Source organism: Phacochoerus africanus, chromosome 6 (genome assembly GCF_016906955.1).
Source record: "Phacochoerus africanus isolate WHEZ1 chromosome 6, ROS_Pafr_v1, whole genome shotgun sequence".
Classification (NCBI taxonomy): domain Eukaryota; kingdom Metazoa; phylum Chordata; class Mammalia; order Artiodactyla; family Suidae; genus Phacochoerus; species Phacochoerus africanus.
In genome coordinates, this window is record NC_062549.1 from 5,336,101 (window position 1) to 5,353,444 (window position 17,344).

The window sequence follows — 17,344 nt, forward strand, 5'->3', positions numbered from 1 at the left end:
GTATGGATCCACTTTCAATTCCCACATGCTTTCAGACCTGCGCTTGTCTTTTCGTGCCCCTAGTTTGAGAGCAGATACTTGAGGCATCAACATGGTGAACTTCTGCCATCATTCTCTCTGGACCTATTAAACTATACCATGCACCACTGGCACATAATAGACACTCAGTAAAAGCTTTCAATTAAAATGCGCTAAGTAGTAAATGAACATACTCTAATTTACATACAGAATATTGTATTTTATTAAGAAGTTATCATAGTTTATAACATCTAGATCTTACATCTGTAAAATAAAAAATTCTGAAATCTGATTTCAAAAGTAACAGGCATTTATTATATGGATTGAAAATAGTGCTAATGAATGTAAAAATATTTTAAAATAAAATCGAAAATCCTGTTTAGAATATGTCTCTGTTAGTATTTAATGACTACCCTTCTAGTATATAATTTATAATTTCATATTATACAGAACTGAGATCACACGACATATTTTATCCTCCTATTTTCAGTTAATATTATATCTTGAATATTTTCCCATCATTAAAAATTTTGTCAAATATGTTTATGCCTGCATGCATAAATCAATAATAAAATGATTTAAGTGTGTTAATGTAATCATGCCATGATATGATTAAAGTGAATACATTAACAGAATCCTTTCCCCCATATGGATACTTCCTTTAAGCCAAAGCGGTTTATTACCAAAATGACTGTGTACTTAGTTCGTAAGCTGAAGTCAGATGTCCACAGAGGCTAACGTCTTCCTCACAAAGACTAATAAACTGGTATACTTAATACCCTCGCACAATACTGGACAGCGGATATGTGCTGCATGATATAAATTTCATCCTGTAAAGGTTAAGCTGCTGTAATATTCACTTAATACATTAATAGGCTCTGTGGATGAAAATAAAGACGCTAGCGTGAGACAAGTTGTCTGCCCTTGGGTATGAACAAGCTGTTGAAGGACCAGCTGTATTCACGTGAAATAGTTGTAGAATCATCCTAGAGCGCGAGACCAGAAACACACAGGGTAGACAGTCAGTAGCGGTGGAACAGGAGGTGGAGAGTCCATCTGGATGGATGCAGAGACCCTGGAGAAGCTGGCCTTGGCTCTGGTTCCTGAACAGTGGAGGGTGATGGGGGACTAGTATTTACTCAGTGCCTGTTAGAACTAGTTCTCATCTCCAGTCACCTTTGGCGTCCTTCTAGAACAGGGAGTGGCCTTCCCATGTGTACACTGTCTGACTCCATAGCGATCCTCTTTAACTGGCTCTGTTAATGGGGTACGTTGAAGGAAAGGGGGACATCATGGCAGGGAATGGAATAATCAAAAGCCATGATAAACATGGGTCTGTGAGTGAGGATGAGCAGTCCACAAGCCAAGTGTGTCAGGAGTGGATTGAAAGCACGACTGCGATAAGGTTAAATGGACACAGTGGGTTACACAGTGGGAGATGCTAAATATAAAAAGAAATCAATCACCCAGGAGGATACCTTCGGACACTGATTTCCCAAGTGGTCCCTTAGCTGCCTGACTCCAATTTTGTATTTGGTTGACTTAAAACTGCTTAGTGGAGTTCCCGTCATGGCTCAGTGGTTAACGAATCTGACTAGGAACCATGAGGTTGTGGGTTTGATCCCTGGCCTCACTCATTGGGCTAAGGATCCGGCATTGCCGTCAGCTGTGGTGTAGGTCACAGACGCAGCTCGGATCCTGCGTTGCTATGGCTCTGGCGTAGGCCGGCGGCTACAGCTCCGATTGGACCCCTAGCCTGGGAACCTCCATTTGCCACGGGAGCGGCCCTAGAAAAGGCAAAACAAACAAACAAAAAACTACTTAGAGAGAGAAGTTAGAAAAATCTCTATTATTTTGGAAATAACCTAGCAGGTGTGTGTGCATGTGTTCATGTGTGTACTTTTTCGCACACGTGTATGCATGCACGCATGTGTGTATGAAATCATCAGGTCTCATCTTCTTTATCATAATGAAAATATAATCGATTTTTAATGACAGTGAACTGAAGGCCCTTTTACACTCATTAATAGTGATGATTTTCATGTTCTGTGATGATGATTAGGTATTAAAAGACTTCACCCTAGCCCTCAGAGTGCTTGGAGCCTGGTGGGAGAGACAAATTACAGCAGGTGTTATGAAGGCGTGGTGTGGGGTGCCATGAAGATAGACAGGATGGCGGCTGATCTGGCCACGCAGTTCTGGACAGTCTTCCGCTGGGAGAAGCGGACTGACGTGAGATCTTTGGGAAGAACGGTAACCTGTGGCAAAGAAGGAAGGAAGGAACACTCGGGCAGAGGATTCATGTCAGAGTCTTTCTAATTTGACACATCAAGGCTCCTTTTAGAAAGAGGAAAGGAAAAAACCAGGATGGGTGAAGTGTGGGGAAGACGAGAAAGCATCAAGACACAGGCTATCGAAGGGTCAGGAGGGCTGGATCCTGCCCGGCTTGCGAGTCAAGGTAAGAATTTGGTCTGTACTCTAAGAAAAATGAGGAGCCGTGGGGTTTTCAGCAGAACCTTGATAGGATCAAATCTGAGTTAAAGGAAAGGGTGAGGATGAAGACGAAGAGAAGCGATGAGATGCCAGATGTCATTTAGTCAATGACTGGGCAAAGCGGAGCAAGTCAAGGAATGCCGGCCACAAGTGGCGCTAAGGACATTGTCATCATGTTAAAAAAAGATCCGGGTTTTGCACAACAGTACAGGAGAAATGAGAAGGAATGCAACTTCCATGTCACAACCTACAGGACGTCACAGCGATTTAAACCAATGAAGGCAGTACAGGATGATAGATGAGAGACCGAAGTAATTAGATAAGATCAGAGGTACCAGAGCCCATCCATCCAAGTCAAGCTCAGGTCCTGACACTTACCAAGGGTGACGGGTACAGCCAATTATCGAATTGCCATGATCCTTACCTTCTGCTTTCATAAAATGCAAATAAGCATAATTCCCATTGTGGAGAGTCTGGAGAAGGATTATATGATGTGATGTAGGTAAAGCAATTAGCATGGAGCATGTAATCTCCCAAGAACATTAAATGGGCCTGTTTTTTTTACAGAATTCCCAGCATTGTTGTTATTGCCATGCTATTCTTAGAATTATCTTAATCACCACTGTTTGAAGAGCTTTAATAGACATACTCTTTGGTATAGTCAAGGATTAACAGGACCCGTTTTCTTGATTGATGTGGGAAGTGGTAAGGGTAAGGGAAGAATTTTGAGAAGAGAGATTTGGGGTTGAGTCCACCTGGACTTCTACACAGCACCTAGTAGTTTGGGTAGGAATCTGCTACAGCTAATACTTGCTGAGCTTTAGAAATAATTTGCAATGAATCCTTAAAACAAGCATATGAGATGGGTATGACAGTGATCCCCTTTTTATGGGTGAGGAAACTGAGGCGTAGAGGGATCGAGTAATTGACTGAGGACTATTCGGTTAATAAGTACAGAAGCTGGAACTTGAACCCCAAGTATCTCTGGCTCCAGAATAAGCAATGCTTAACCACAAGGTGACATTGCCTCTGTTGTGCTACAGAGGGCGGAGGTGAAGATGACTTGAATTACACTGCTACTGGATGAATTTCTGATTCCTGCATGGGGTGGTGTGGGTTAAATCACACACACAAAAAGGCTATTTCCTGAAACAAATTCCCTGGGAAACTCATGGAAAGGGATATGACATAAAAGCAGTATTATCATTTTTTTTTCTTTTTTCAAGGTTTCAGCATAAAAGATGTGTCCTGGATTCCACATATCGTGGAGTTTCATGTACCATTCAATCATCAGGGCGAGCAAATGAAAGTGGTATTTACAGATGGATCGCGTCTGCAATCAGCCTTGAACTTCCTGTGTCCAATTGAAGAAATGATTTTCTTTGGTAATGCAACATTTGATGCAGATGGATAGCCAAATTATTCCACAGTGCCCGAACACTCCCCAGCAAAACGAGGAAGACTTGAGTCAATTTGATTTGTGCAGAGAACTGCTATTGCTCAAACTAGCCAACCATCACTAATGTTTTTGTATGAAGCTGATGAGTTCAGAGGTCTCTGGGATGAGCAGCGGCTGTGGAATCAGAAGAGACGTGCTACGAGTGTCCTTCAAGGCCAACTCAACAGCATCCCCCTGCTTCCCTGACTACTGGGAGCAGAATAAATGACTAGGAAACACTTGGTGTATAATTTGTGCATTTTGGCACCATCAGAGCATCATATTAGACTTGGAACCTTTGCGGGTAACACCAATTTGTGGATGCTGCTGATGAGAGTCATTTTAAGACGTTTCCCTACCCAAAGGCCCTGAATCCAAGTGAGAAATTGTTTCATATGCAACCAGGACATTACAGCTGGCTGTAGCTCTACTGTGGTTGCTCCCAATTTCCTGCTTGTTCAACCTCCATCTCCTGATGACCCAGCTTGCTCCCTCTTCCACCCGAAAGTGGCATGTCCAACTCCCCAATTTCCCCTCTGCCTGCGCTCCTGCCAAGGCCACTGCAAGTCAATTAATCCTTTCAGTGACATAACCACGCCTGCCTCTATCCCTCCCAGACCCACCTACACTGTCTCCTTTCGGCAGGCAGGCATCCCTGCTTCCTCCCGACTCACTAATGCAGGTCCCTGGGAGAAGGGTCAAGGGTGTGGGTGTAGCAAAATGGGGCTGCTTATTTAGAGTTGTTACCAATTTACCAAATATGCTGGAGTCATCTCCCAGGGGCCCTTTGGGATACAGCCTGGGGCACGCTGAGGATTTAACAAGAAGGAATGGGGTTAGAGTTGGGTGGATCGATGTCCAGCCACACCCCCTACTCAGGATTTCCCGACCCTTCCAGGCCCGCCTGCTGGGGCCCTGTGCTGAGACTCTCTCTCGCTCAGCGATGCTCTTTTCTCTCATGGTCCTGCTGTCTCTCCTGACAACCTGCTATTCATTGGTCCCCCCGACCCTAGATGGTCAACCCAGGTCTCTTTAACTCTGAACATCCATGACCAAGATTCGTTTTCTTTCCCAACCTTCTCCTAGAAACCATGGAAATAAAGGGGTACAGCCAGTCCCACTGGATCCGAGTAAGGAGACTTGGAGGCCAAAAAAAAAAAAAATAGTGGGAGTACAAATTTCTCTTTCAAGACTGGAGGAGAGGTCTGACCTCCAATTTTACTGCCCAAGAACCACAGTTTATATGAAATACAGTCGCAGTGGCTTCACCCCAAGAAAAGGAACAGAGACAGAACATAAATTAAATCCACACATCAGCATCTCCAAATCTCACCTCCAAACCTCACAGACCTTAATACACCTTAATCTGTTTGTTTTACATCTTTATTTACTTGAACCCCTGTTTCTCTACCCACCAACTAGACTCTAAGTGCCTTGGGCTCGGTGGCAATATTCTATTTATATTTGTATTATCTTCTATGTCACAGAGGTCACTTGAGGGACACTATTTCTACCTTGTGCCTCGCTATGTAACATTGAGTGCATCATTACTTTAGCATTTGACAAATTATAAAGGGCGTAAGGTATTGAATTATTCATCACTGACAGAGAAGCAAACTGAGGCACAGAGACCATTCCCTACCCCAAAGTCAAAGCCACCATAAATGCATAATTCTGTCCACAAAAAAAAACTATAGCAAATGACTACCCAGGGAAAGCTATCTGTAGTCCATGCGTCCATTTATCTGTCCATCCACCATCTATGCATCCATTCCTCCATTTATTTATTCGTTTATCTATTTGTTTTTTTAAAAAAACCGCACCTGCAGCACATGGAAGTTCCCAGGCTAGGGGCTGAATCAGAGCTATGGCTGCTGGCCTACACCACAGCCACAGCAATGCCGGATCCAAGCAGCATCTGCAACCTATACCACAGCTCACGGCAATGCCAGATCCTTAACCCACTGAGCAAGGTCAGGGATCCTCATGGAGACAACACTGTGTCCTTAACCCACTGAGCCACAATGGGAACTCCATTCACGCATTTACGTATCACCAACACGCTCTGTGTTCATTATGTACCAGGCAATGTGCTAGTCACCGAAGACATGCTGTGAACAAAAAAGATGCCGATCTGTATCCTCAAAGAGCCTTCAGTGCGGTGGGAAAGCAGACAGTCATCAAATAATCAAAACACACATTCAACGGATGCAACACGAGCTGGGTGCGCGGTACAAACGCTCATTAACCACGTGCTCCCTGAAGACCTGTCAGGCCCGGTCTGGTACCTGAGGATGCATCACTCTACTCTCGAGGCTTGTGCCCCTGCCGCCAGCCACCCATGGGGTTCCGCTCACCTTGTTCCCAGGGCCAACGCCGTCATCAGCCAGGGGCAGTGGGAGGGTCCTCGGCATAGCACCAGAACCAAGCACGGGCTTCTCTGTGCTGCTCTGTTGGTTTTGATGCTGAGAAGGGACTGGGGTTCCTCTCCAAGTCCCTAAACTCTTTTTTTTTTCTTTCCTGTGCCTGGAAAAAAAGTAGAAAAAAAGAGCAGGGTTAGAACTCTCCTGAAGACATGGTGGGATAGAAAGAAGGTGCCCTCCCTTCATGGGATGCTCAAAATGAGGGCATGTTCACTAAATACTAATTTGTATGCTGAACCAAGGGGGCGTCCATCAAAATCCAAAGCAGAAATATCAGCGAACATGAATGGACTGCTCACACCTGCTCAGCTGCCCTTGTCAAGTTTAACGAAGCTCACGGCTGATTGTAGAATATTGTTCACATTGTAGCCCGGCTACTTAAATGCTCTCTATATTTGCCATGCCACAAGTTTTAAGTAAATAAATAAAAGTTTAAAAAGATAACAAAAATTTCATAAAGGGACTGTTGCTCACCCTTTATCCATACGTCTCCTAAGGCTGTGATATAGTTTAAACACACAACCCCCCCAAAAAAAACCCACATACACACACGCACACAAATGCACACACAATGGGAATTTAAGATTTTTAAAGAAGAAAAATGCATAACTATTAATAGCATCCAAGATTTTGGGAAAAATGTGATAATCTCGTCTCCTTCATGAGGGGATGTTCGTTACCGTTTACTCTTGGGACCAGGGAAGGGAAGGGAGAAAGTAGGAGTATGGGATTCAAAGATACACATCACCCTACATAAAACAGGTAAACAACAAGGATTTACCATAGAGCTTAGGGAACTATATTTAATATATGGCTTATAGTGGAAAGTTAGAAAAATGTGTATGTATAATCTAATCACGCTGCTGTGCACCTGAAACTAATACAATACTGTAAGTCAACCATACTTCAATTAAAAAAAAAAATCTTGAAGTCAAATGGATCTGTGCTTCACGATCCCATAACCTTGGGACATGACCTGTTTGTGGGTGTGTGTCTCAGCTCTCTCGTTTTTCAAGTTAGGATAAAAATCCCCATATTTTAAATATTTGATGACACCTTCCAAGATAGTGTCAAGCGGTGTGCAGGGGACGTTTGAGGACTGCAGAAAGGTTGCTCTCTACCACAGATCTGTGTTGTTCAGGAAGATAATGATACTGAAAGCATTCTGACAGCTCCGAGAACTTAAGCCGATTAATTTGTCTTTTCACTATGACTTTTAAAGAAGCAAATATGATTTTAAAATGTGAACTCCGAATGCATGTGCCTTGATCTGATTATATAAAGACTTATCTCTTTTAAAGGTGTTGGGATCCGAAAGATGATTTCATTATTTACTCCGCATGACACTATTCTGAAGTCTGCAGATAAAGGCATGGGGAGGCAACCCAGTGTGAACAGACAACAAATACCTCAGACATTTTTTTTTTTTAAATGAGGCGGTGTGGCATAGCTGGAAAAAAAGCTGGATTGGGGGTCAGAAAACCGGGTTAAAATTCTGGCTTTTCTACATCCTTTAGGCACTTTGCACAATATTTCTGAATCTCAAATCTCTTTGGTTAAAAAGAGGGTCAAATCTCTTCTCTTAGTATGTGCCAAAGCAGAAACTAAAGGTGGAGGGCCTGATCCACAGTCACGGTGCAGTTCACTAAGCTTACACTAAGACTTATGTGAGCAGTCTGTAGTAAGTAAATTCTTATCACTGCAACTTTCTCTATGTATAACTGAATATATATCTGTTTCCTGAGATAAAATTGGTTTGGACAAGTTTTTTGAACATTTGTAACGTGTGTTTCAGTTATAAGATAAAAGATACTAAAATGATGGCAGAAAGGCATACAGGGAAAACACAACTAGACCATACCTCTGAATAAATGAAGCATATCTTCCAATATTAAATTAAATTAGTGGGTTGAAAGCAACTATACTGGTTCACTTTTCTAACTTTTCAAGCATTCAGTCTTTTTTTCTTTCTTTCTTTCTTTTTTTTCAGAGCCACACCCATGGCATATGGAAGTTCCCAGGCCAGGGGTTGAAATGGAGCTACAGCTGCCAACCTACACCACAGCCACAGCAACTCGGGATCCAGGTGTATGCAACCTACACATACCACAGCTCATGACAACGCCAGATCCTTAACCCACTGAGCGAGGCTGGGGATTGAACCCACGTCCTCATGGATACTAGTTGGGTTTGTTACCACTGAGACACGATGGGAACTCCCAACCGCTCCCTTTTAAAATAAGGAAGAATACATTGTACATAGTATTTATCATCTCCATCATATTTCCATCCATTACAGCACTTCTTGTTATATTATTTGTATGTTTTGTCTTCTGGAAAGTGAGCGATTTTGACAGAGCAGTGGTGTCCTGTATTTCAGTCTTGGACATGAGGTAACCGCTGGGGTCACACAGATGGAACTGCTCCAGATGTACAATTCACCCACCATGTGGTCTTTGGCAAGTTACTTACTGAAGCTATCTCTATTTTCTTGACCTGTAAGAAGGGAGGCAGATTATTTGCATTGAGCTTACAGGGTTGTTGCAGAGACTGGGTGAATTTTAGACACTTAGAAACTAGCCTGGCCCAAGGCAAGCAAATCAATGAGTTGGCGATGATGTCATCTCAAGATGCTCAGTAAATGGCGGGTACGCAATGAATGCTGAACGGCTGAATGAGGCAAATGAATGAATGTACAAATGAAAGTGTGACAAATGCGCAGTACCGGGGGGCCGAAGGAAATCCAGATTTCAAACCTGAGATAATTTTATGCCCACGTCATCCCATGTGGGGCCTCCCTAGTTCAGGTTTTAGAATATGGGTTCACTCGGATATCGTCCACCTTTGATCTCTAAGGATTCTGAGATGATTAAGAGGGCCCTTTGTTTGAATTCATGCTATTTCTAAAAAACACACAGTGTCTAAGCACCTGTCTTTATCAATAGGATGACTGGGTTTTAGGCCAGATACTCATAGGGAAAATTATGCTGAAAAACAAATATTTCCATGAAAGTGATTCTGCAAACTCATACTGAGTGTTTCTTTTGTTCTTCTCTGAGGGCATTTTGATACACACAGAAAGAGAGAGAGAGAGGGTGCTTCCCCCCAATATAATTTCTTGGATCTTCCAACTTCATAAATGCTCTTGTTACTTATGGCAGCAACACAGTGGACAGGCACACAGTTGTGGGAAGAGGATGCAGCTCCATACAAACTGCTCCGAGCCCGTGAGCAATGGCCCCTGCTCAGACTCACTAAATGATTCATCAGCAGGTACTGGACTCCCTCAGCCAAGGCTGGACAGACAGGGCAAGTCCTGTGCAAATGCTGAAAACTGTGATTCTATGTGAAGAAAAGGCAAAGGAGCAAGTCTTAACCCTCTTTCAATGACTGGAATTTGCCAAGCAAAGAGTCTAATAGGTGACTCTTCGCAGCAACCTCCTCCACTCCACTCCTGGGATGCAGATGCTTTCTTTATTCATGTCCTGCTTCCCAAAGAGGAGGAGCCATAGCAACAGGCTTTGTCAAGTAGTGAGTACCTTCCTCTGATGGAACTCCTGACACTGAAAGAAAAAGAAGGAAAGGGAAAGCAAAGCAACATGGAGGTGCTTGTGTTCAAGCTCAAGTTCTCTAAGGATGAAGGTGGTCTTTCGACTACAGGAAAGGATGGACATAAGCAATGCTAATCCCCCTTTCACTTGATTCCTGAATTTAGTTGAAGTAAGTCTGGCATAACTACAATGTCAGTAACATTCTCCCAGGGAAGGAAAGGGTGCGATAACATAAGTCAACATTACATAAATTAGTTTATCATAGTCCATCTATGTTTGGGTGGACTGCATTAGCTGCAGTGCAAAACTGAAGAAAATTTAGACACTTGGCATAATCAGCTTCAGAGTTTGGAAAATGCCTCTGGTGGTTTTACAGATTATGCTTAGGGAAAGCTGGAGGCAAGGAATACAAGGAGAGTACTGCTGGGATTGTCCAGAAACAACTGGATGATTAAGATGATAGCCACGTTTGGGCATAGATGTGGCAAATATTTAACAGTTACAAGAATAAAAATGTACAGGACTTAGTCATTTATTTGGCATGGAAATTAAGAGAGTTGGAGGTGGAGACCAGGAGCAAACTGTAAATTATTCTTTCTACATCCCTCCTTTTCTTCCTTCTTTAATCTTTCCAGACATTTACAAAAAAAAAAAAAAAAATCCTGTATACAGACACTCTGTGCGGCAGACTGCAATATCCAAAGATGACCTAGACAATATATTGCATCCCAGATGGTCTTCCAACAACGTGATGTTGACTCTTTTCTATTCCGGGATGAGATCTGTATCACCTCCCCTTGAATTCGGGCATGGAATCATCTTCGCATCCAAATTTTCATGAAGATTATGTGATGGGAGTGCCTCTGTGTCGCTTGTGAGATCAGGTCATAAAAGTCGATACAGCCTGTGCCTGACTCATTCGCTCCCTGTGACAGCCCTTGAAATTCAGCCACCGCATTGTGAGGAAGATCAAACCGCAGGGGGAGGCCGAGTGCGGGTGTGATTCCATCACAGGTCTCAACTAACAGCACCTACTGGCAGCCGTGTGAGTGAATGAGCCACCACATGATTCTGGAGAAAGTGGTGAGAAACGAAGAGCCGAAATATTCTCACCAAGCCCTGCCTCATTTACAGACCTCTGAGTAAAATACATAGTGTCATTATGTTAAGCCACTAATTTTGGAGGAACTAAATACCTTAGCATTACGGAAACATCTTACTACATGATGAGACTGCAATGTATATTGAATAACACTAATTCTTCCTTCCCAACAAGATGTTCTCATAAATTATGCACATAAACACCTGATATTAATGCGATTGACACAAAGGATATGTTCGAGGTCAGACGGAGGTAGAACAGAGACTTTCTTAGTGATGAATGCCTATTTCAAACGCTCATTGCTTACCGGCGAGCACATGCAGAATTTTGGCACATGCCACATTCATGTTTTGGATGCTATGACTTGAGGAATCTGCACTATGAGCTGGTGAAAATGACCCCGTCTAACAAGGGGTCAGCCATTCTTAGCTGTCTCAACAAAAGAGAAAGTAAAGGTGTCCCCCCCATGTTCATAAATTGTTTGTTCGAAATTAAGATTTAAGGTTGCCCCTCGTAGGTCTAAGTGGACCACTGAAATAAACGGCTGTGGATTTTCCTTGGTGCCTGATGTTCTATTGACAGCGGACTCTAAAAATCCATCCTTGCTCCTACGGACGGGGAAAGTGTACCCTGCATTCGGCCACGCTGATGGGAGCAGGCGAACTCTGCGTGACAGCCCCCTGCGAGTCCTGTAGAAGCCACAAACAAACTTCGACATACGATCAGGTTTCCTGGGGTCAGGTGCCATAAGCATGGATGTAATTTTGCCCCTGGGCATTTATTAGCCTTCGAGTTCCCTGTCTTGGCTGTAGTTTGGGTGACATGTTAGACAGCAAACACGTGTGTCACGGTGGCGATCTAGGGCTCTATTTCCACGAGTGTGTGGATTTCCGGTCAGCGTGATTAACATTTTGTTTTAAAAATAATAAATTCTTTGGTTTAAGAAGCAGATGGCAAAAGGACTGGCATCGTTGCGATGAATGAGCCCGTAACAGGGGTACTTCTCGGTCTGGAGTGGAAGAGAGCTTGGCTATTACGATCTGAACTTAGTCTCTCAACAGCCTGAGAGAACTTACAAGAGGATAATAGTACAACTGAGCAGAAAAAATTCAAGGGTCTCAGAGTGGATAAACAGACTTGATCTGATAGCCAATAATCCAGGATTACAAGTGGTTCTGTTGGGTGGTTCAAGGCAAAGACTTTGTGTCAGAGGACACTGGATTCGAGTTCATGCTTAGTCATTTATTTGTTACTAAGTTATTCGATCTTTAAAAGCCTCATTTAAAAGCAATGGCAAGAGTTCCTGTGTGGCTCGGTAGGGTTAAGGATCCAGCATTGTCACTGCAGTGGCTTGGGTCGCCACTGTGGCACAAGTTCAATCTCTGGCCTGGGAACTTCTGCATGGTATGGGTGTGGCCCCATAAAACCTAATAAACAAACAAAAAATAAAAGCAATGGCATGATAACATTATGACAATGTGGTTAATAGTTATATACTATCCGGGATGCTGGGAGCTGGGTGTGACATGACACGCAGATGTGAAGTCAGATGAAGGGCTTACATGGGAGACAGAGATTTAGGAGTAATGATGGTATAAGATGGAACCAGAAGCATGTGATTGGGGGAGTGAAAGATCCAGAAATTAAAACAGAAGATGCTTCATATATCTCTGTGTCAGTATCACACCACACACCCTGTAAGAGCGAAGTGGAGCAGAAGAGGAAGAGGAAGAAGTGTTCAATACATAGGAAACTACAAACAAAAGGAGCAAGAACTACATAAAATTAAAAAGAGGGTTTCACACAGAATCTTGAAATGCAGCGAGTGGATAACACCTTATTTTTTAGCAGCCCATTCTGCAGTATTCCATTCCGTATTTTCAGTGTGTCTGGGGACCTCTGCATTGTAAGCGGAATATTTAGCCTGGCTAATAACAACCATAAAGCAAGCAATTAATCCTTAATATATTGGAAAGGCGCGGCTTCCCCATAGGTAGATATTTCCTTAGATGAGTGGTAGAACAGTTCATCTTTATTGTAAGTCACCAGCATGTTGCAATAATTTATCTTGGAATGGATTCTTGCAGCTCCTGCTCTTTTCTTCCTTATATCTAGTAACTGTCACGCTGTGTGACTAGGTGGATCTATTCTGGCTTGAGGAAGGACCCAATTTGAAAGAGAGTAGGGGTCCATTTCCAAGGAGAGGCGTTTCCTAACAAAGCCCTGCCGGGGAGCGGTGGGGGGTGGATTTCTACCGCTGCATCCTCCTGGAAAAATCTCTAAGATGCCACCTCATTCGGCTCTTGTTCAGAAGGCAATCTTCTTTGTGCTATTAGAGATATTCTAATCAGCATGCCTAATTACAAGGCTCTGTGAATCGCTTTGGAAGAAAAAAAAATTTTTTTGGAAATCTTCCTACAACAAAGGCAAAAAGAAAGAGACACATTGACAATCACTCCCCACACGAGGGTGTGATAAACCTACCGGCTGGACTGGGACACACTGATTCCAGATGTCAATTCCCCCAGCGTTAAGATGAATGTTCAAAATCGGGTGCCTTCAGATTTCTCATTGTATTCTTTTCCCACGAAGATAGCCAGTTGGAAGGGAAAATAAATTTTAGTAAAATATGGAGTCTATTCACTAAATTGGCTTGTAGCCTGGGATCTGCCTCTCACTGAGGTGATGGTCATTTAGGGTCTCTTGACCTCTCTCTTGAAGAGAGGGTTACTCGTTCAGCGGTTGCCGGCGTTACTACTACAGGGGTCCCTTTGTCTTATTCTTCCGGAAATTTAGGGTTCGTGATAACTTCCATAACACCCTTGAGTGAGTTCAGTGTGTGAGAGGCAACACAGCCTAGGGGTCACATGGCGGCTTCAGTGTCCTTTGATCTAACCCACACAAACAAGGTCGTCTGCCCAGGGAGCTCGGACTCTGGCGTGGAGTCCCTGCTCTGCCTCATGCTGCCTGTGTGATCCCTGTGCCTCAGTTTCCTTAACTGTAAAATGGGAGTGAAAGCAGTGGTGCCTTCCTCATATCTCCCGAGGCCTAACCGAAAGGATGTTAGCTGAGCAACGTCAGAACTGCATCCGGCACATGACTGCATGTAAGTGTTTGTTAAATAAAAAGGAGCCTTGATCTCCACAAGCCCCTGATAACAGCATGACCTGCAGTTGGGCACTGCTGCCCAAGTCTCTGGGCAGAGTTTATGTTCAAAGCACTTGGGGCATTGATCTCCACCTCTCTCAGCTTCGAGTCCCCACAGACCCTGCCGGCTGCCAGCCTTGACCTGCTGCTGCAACACATGTAAAAAAGGGCACGGTGTGGCCCAAGGGACCTTCTCCAGAATTGTCTTATTTGACCCCTTTTACTTCTCAGAGAAGAGCCATGGACCTGTCGCCTCTTCTATGTTACGGAGACGAGCCCTTCCGTCCAGTCCGGCACCCTTCCTGCCTCCCTCTTCATTCCTCACTCGGCCTCAACCTCCTTTCCCCCCTCTGGGAGCCCAACACCACTACTCACCTGAGGACTGAAGATACTCCTACATCTGTATATCCTGCCCCTTCCCCCCAACTCCTCTTCAAAACCATCCCTTCCTCCTCAAAAGGCCTTTTCCCGTGGACGCCACGAACGAAAGCCTGTTTGCCATCAATTCCCCGTTCCCCGAGGGCAAGTGACAGAGGCGAGTCTAATTTGGATCCATTCAGGATTCATTCCTTCAACAAATAGTTACTAAACTCGAAGAAAGGTGCTGGGGGAAATAAGTGAGTATACAAATATGCATTATTTTCTCCCACATTCATATAAATGGGAGAAAATTAAGCACATAATTTCCATATGATTTTCTTTCATCATTTTACGTCTTAATATCTCCAAATTAGTCCTTTAAAGGCTTAGGATGGTTTTAAAACACATTTGTCCCTGTACTATACACCTGTGATCAAGAAGTGGGTCCAGGAGTTCCCACTGTGGTGCAGTAGGTTAAGAACCTGACAGCAGCGGCTTGAGTTGCTGCAGAGGCAAGGGTTCGATCTCCGGCCCGGTGCAGTGGGTTAAAGGATCCAGTGTTGCAATATCTGTGGTCACAGCTGTGGCTAGGAGTCAGTCACTGGCTGGGGAACTTCCCTATGCCATGGGTGTGTGCGGCCCTTAAAAAAAAAAAAAGAGAAAGAAAAAAGAGGTGAGTCCAGTTACTCTCCGGGTAAATGTGGGTAAAGATTTAGAGACTCAACAAACAGAAGCTAAAAACAAGAAGGTGGAAGTGACACTGCGTCACTCCTGAGGTTGAATCTTAACAGTTTTACAAGATCTTAGAAGGTCACCCAGCTTTTACCGCCACTCCCTGGGATGCTTGTTTCGAAAAGGCCAACCTGGTGCTGTGAGGAAGTCGAGGAGAGGCCGTTCACAGGTGTGCTTGCCGAGCGCCCTAGCGAAGCACCAAGCAGATGGCCGGCGTTCTGGGAGGATTCCGAGCCCATCCTTCCAGACACCCATGTGATGTCACGGAGAGCAGGAAGGAGCTGTCTGTCCCGACTGCTGATGGGTGAGCCAAATAAAGGACGGCTGCGGCTCTGGCCACTGCATTACGTGGTGCCCTGCTGCACAACAGGGAGCCAGGGAACCAGAACACCCACGACACCACATCATACATCACTCCCTCCGTGAGCTACAGTCCAGATCTCCCCTTTCAGGATCCAAGGCCCGTCGCCAATAGTCCATCCCTAAATTAGCTTAAATATTTTCACTTGCAGGTTTCATGTGCTTTTGGGTCAGTGGAGGTTTCTCTGTACTGATGGTGGTAAAGGTCTCAAAGGGTCACATGGATTCCAACCAGCATCCACGGGGCTGCTTTGCTCCCCAATATAGCTTCAGGTAATGCGTCCCCTGAAAGCCTTTGGCAGGTACCTTCCTTCTGTTATGTAAGGACAAGAATACTGCACTTAAGAGTCAAGAGAGGAGTTCCCGTCGTGGTGCAGTGGTTAACGAATCCGACTAGGAACCACGAGGTTGCGGGTTCGGTCCCTGCCCTTGCTCAGTGGGTTAACGATCCGGCGTTGCCGTGAGCTGTGGTGTAGGTTGCAGACGCGGCTCGGATCCCGCGTTGCTGGGGCTCTGGCGTAGGCCAGTGGCTACAGCTCCAATTCGACCCCTAGCCTGGGAACCTCCATGTGCCGCGGGAGCGGCCCAAGAAATAGCAACAACAACAACAACAACAACAAAAAAAAGAGTCAAGAGAACTTTCTGTGTATCGCCGCTACCATGCCTTCTGGGTTTATTATTTCTCGGCCTCTATTTCTCAATTTCTAAAATGGTATTAAGCTAATCTCCACTAAAAGGTACTTGGAGAGTTTCTACGAAAATGATTTCAAAGGTAAAAAGTACTACACATAGACTTTAGATATTGCTATTATTGTTAAAGACATATATATCGTAATGGCATATCAGCAATATCAAGGGAATATTTTAGGGCAATAATGACTAAATTTATTAGAGATTCCAAGGGGTTCACTGTGCTTTTAAGTCCTAATCCAAGTAATACATGTACAGGTGCAGAAAAACTGATGAAAATAAAGTTTAGCTGTATTGATATGCTTGCACATTTTACGGGTGCTCTTGAAAATAGATTTCTATTTTCATTTGGAAACAGGTGTTTGGAATATATTTTGAAATGAGCTGAACAATGCTTATTCATGAGGAATTTTGCATCTTGTGACAGCTGAAGTTAATATTGACCACACTGAATTTTCATACCAGGCCTGGTATTTGAAAGCTGCAGTGATTCTAAAGGTGTCAGTAATTTAGTTATTATCATTAGCACAAGACTCTATGGGACGTTTTAATTGCAGATCATAATGACAGAACATTTATAACACTGTTCATTAATACATTATTTAATGCAAACCTATGAAAAATATAATTGCTGTTAAATGAAGTGTACCAGATAACATTCCAAGAGATTCAATTTGTAATAAAAATAGAGTTGCTTAGTGTTTGAGGATACAGAGTAGTCTTGGGGAACGTGAGGTATAGGAGGATTTTTTTAAAGTATGAAAATCACTTTGAAACCTGGTAGTTTGAGACATTTGCATCAGAAAAAATAATATCTAGCAATTTGGTATGGCAGAGTTTTGCAAATATAGATTCTGAAGGACAATTCTTCCACCACGAAATAGCGATACGCAGTTGGGCAGATTATTTAACCTGCTTGAGCCTAAGTTTCCTCAGCTCCAAAGCTGAGTAATTATGTAGTACCCATCTGTGACAGAGAGTGACAGCCGTTCACATTAAGTCCTCTGCCTCCGTAGTGGTCTCTAATGGC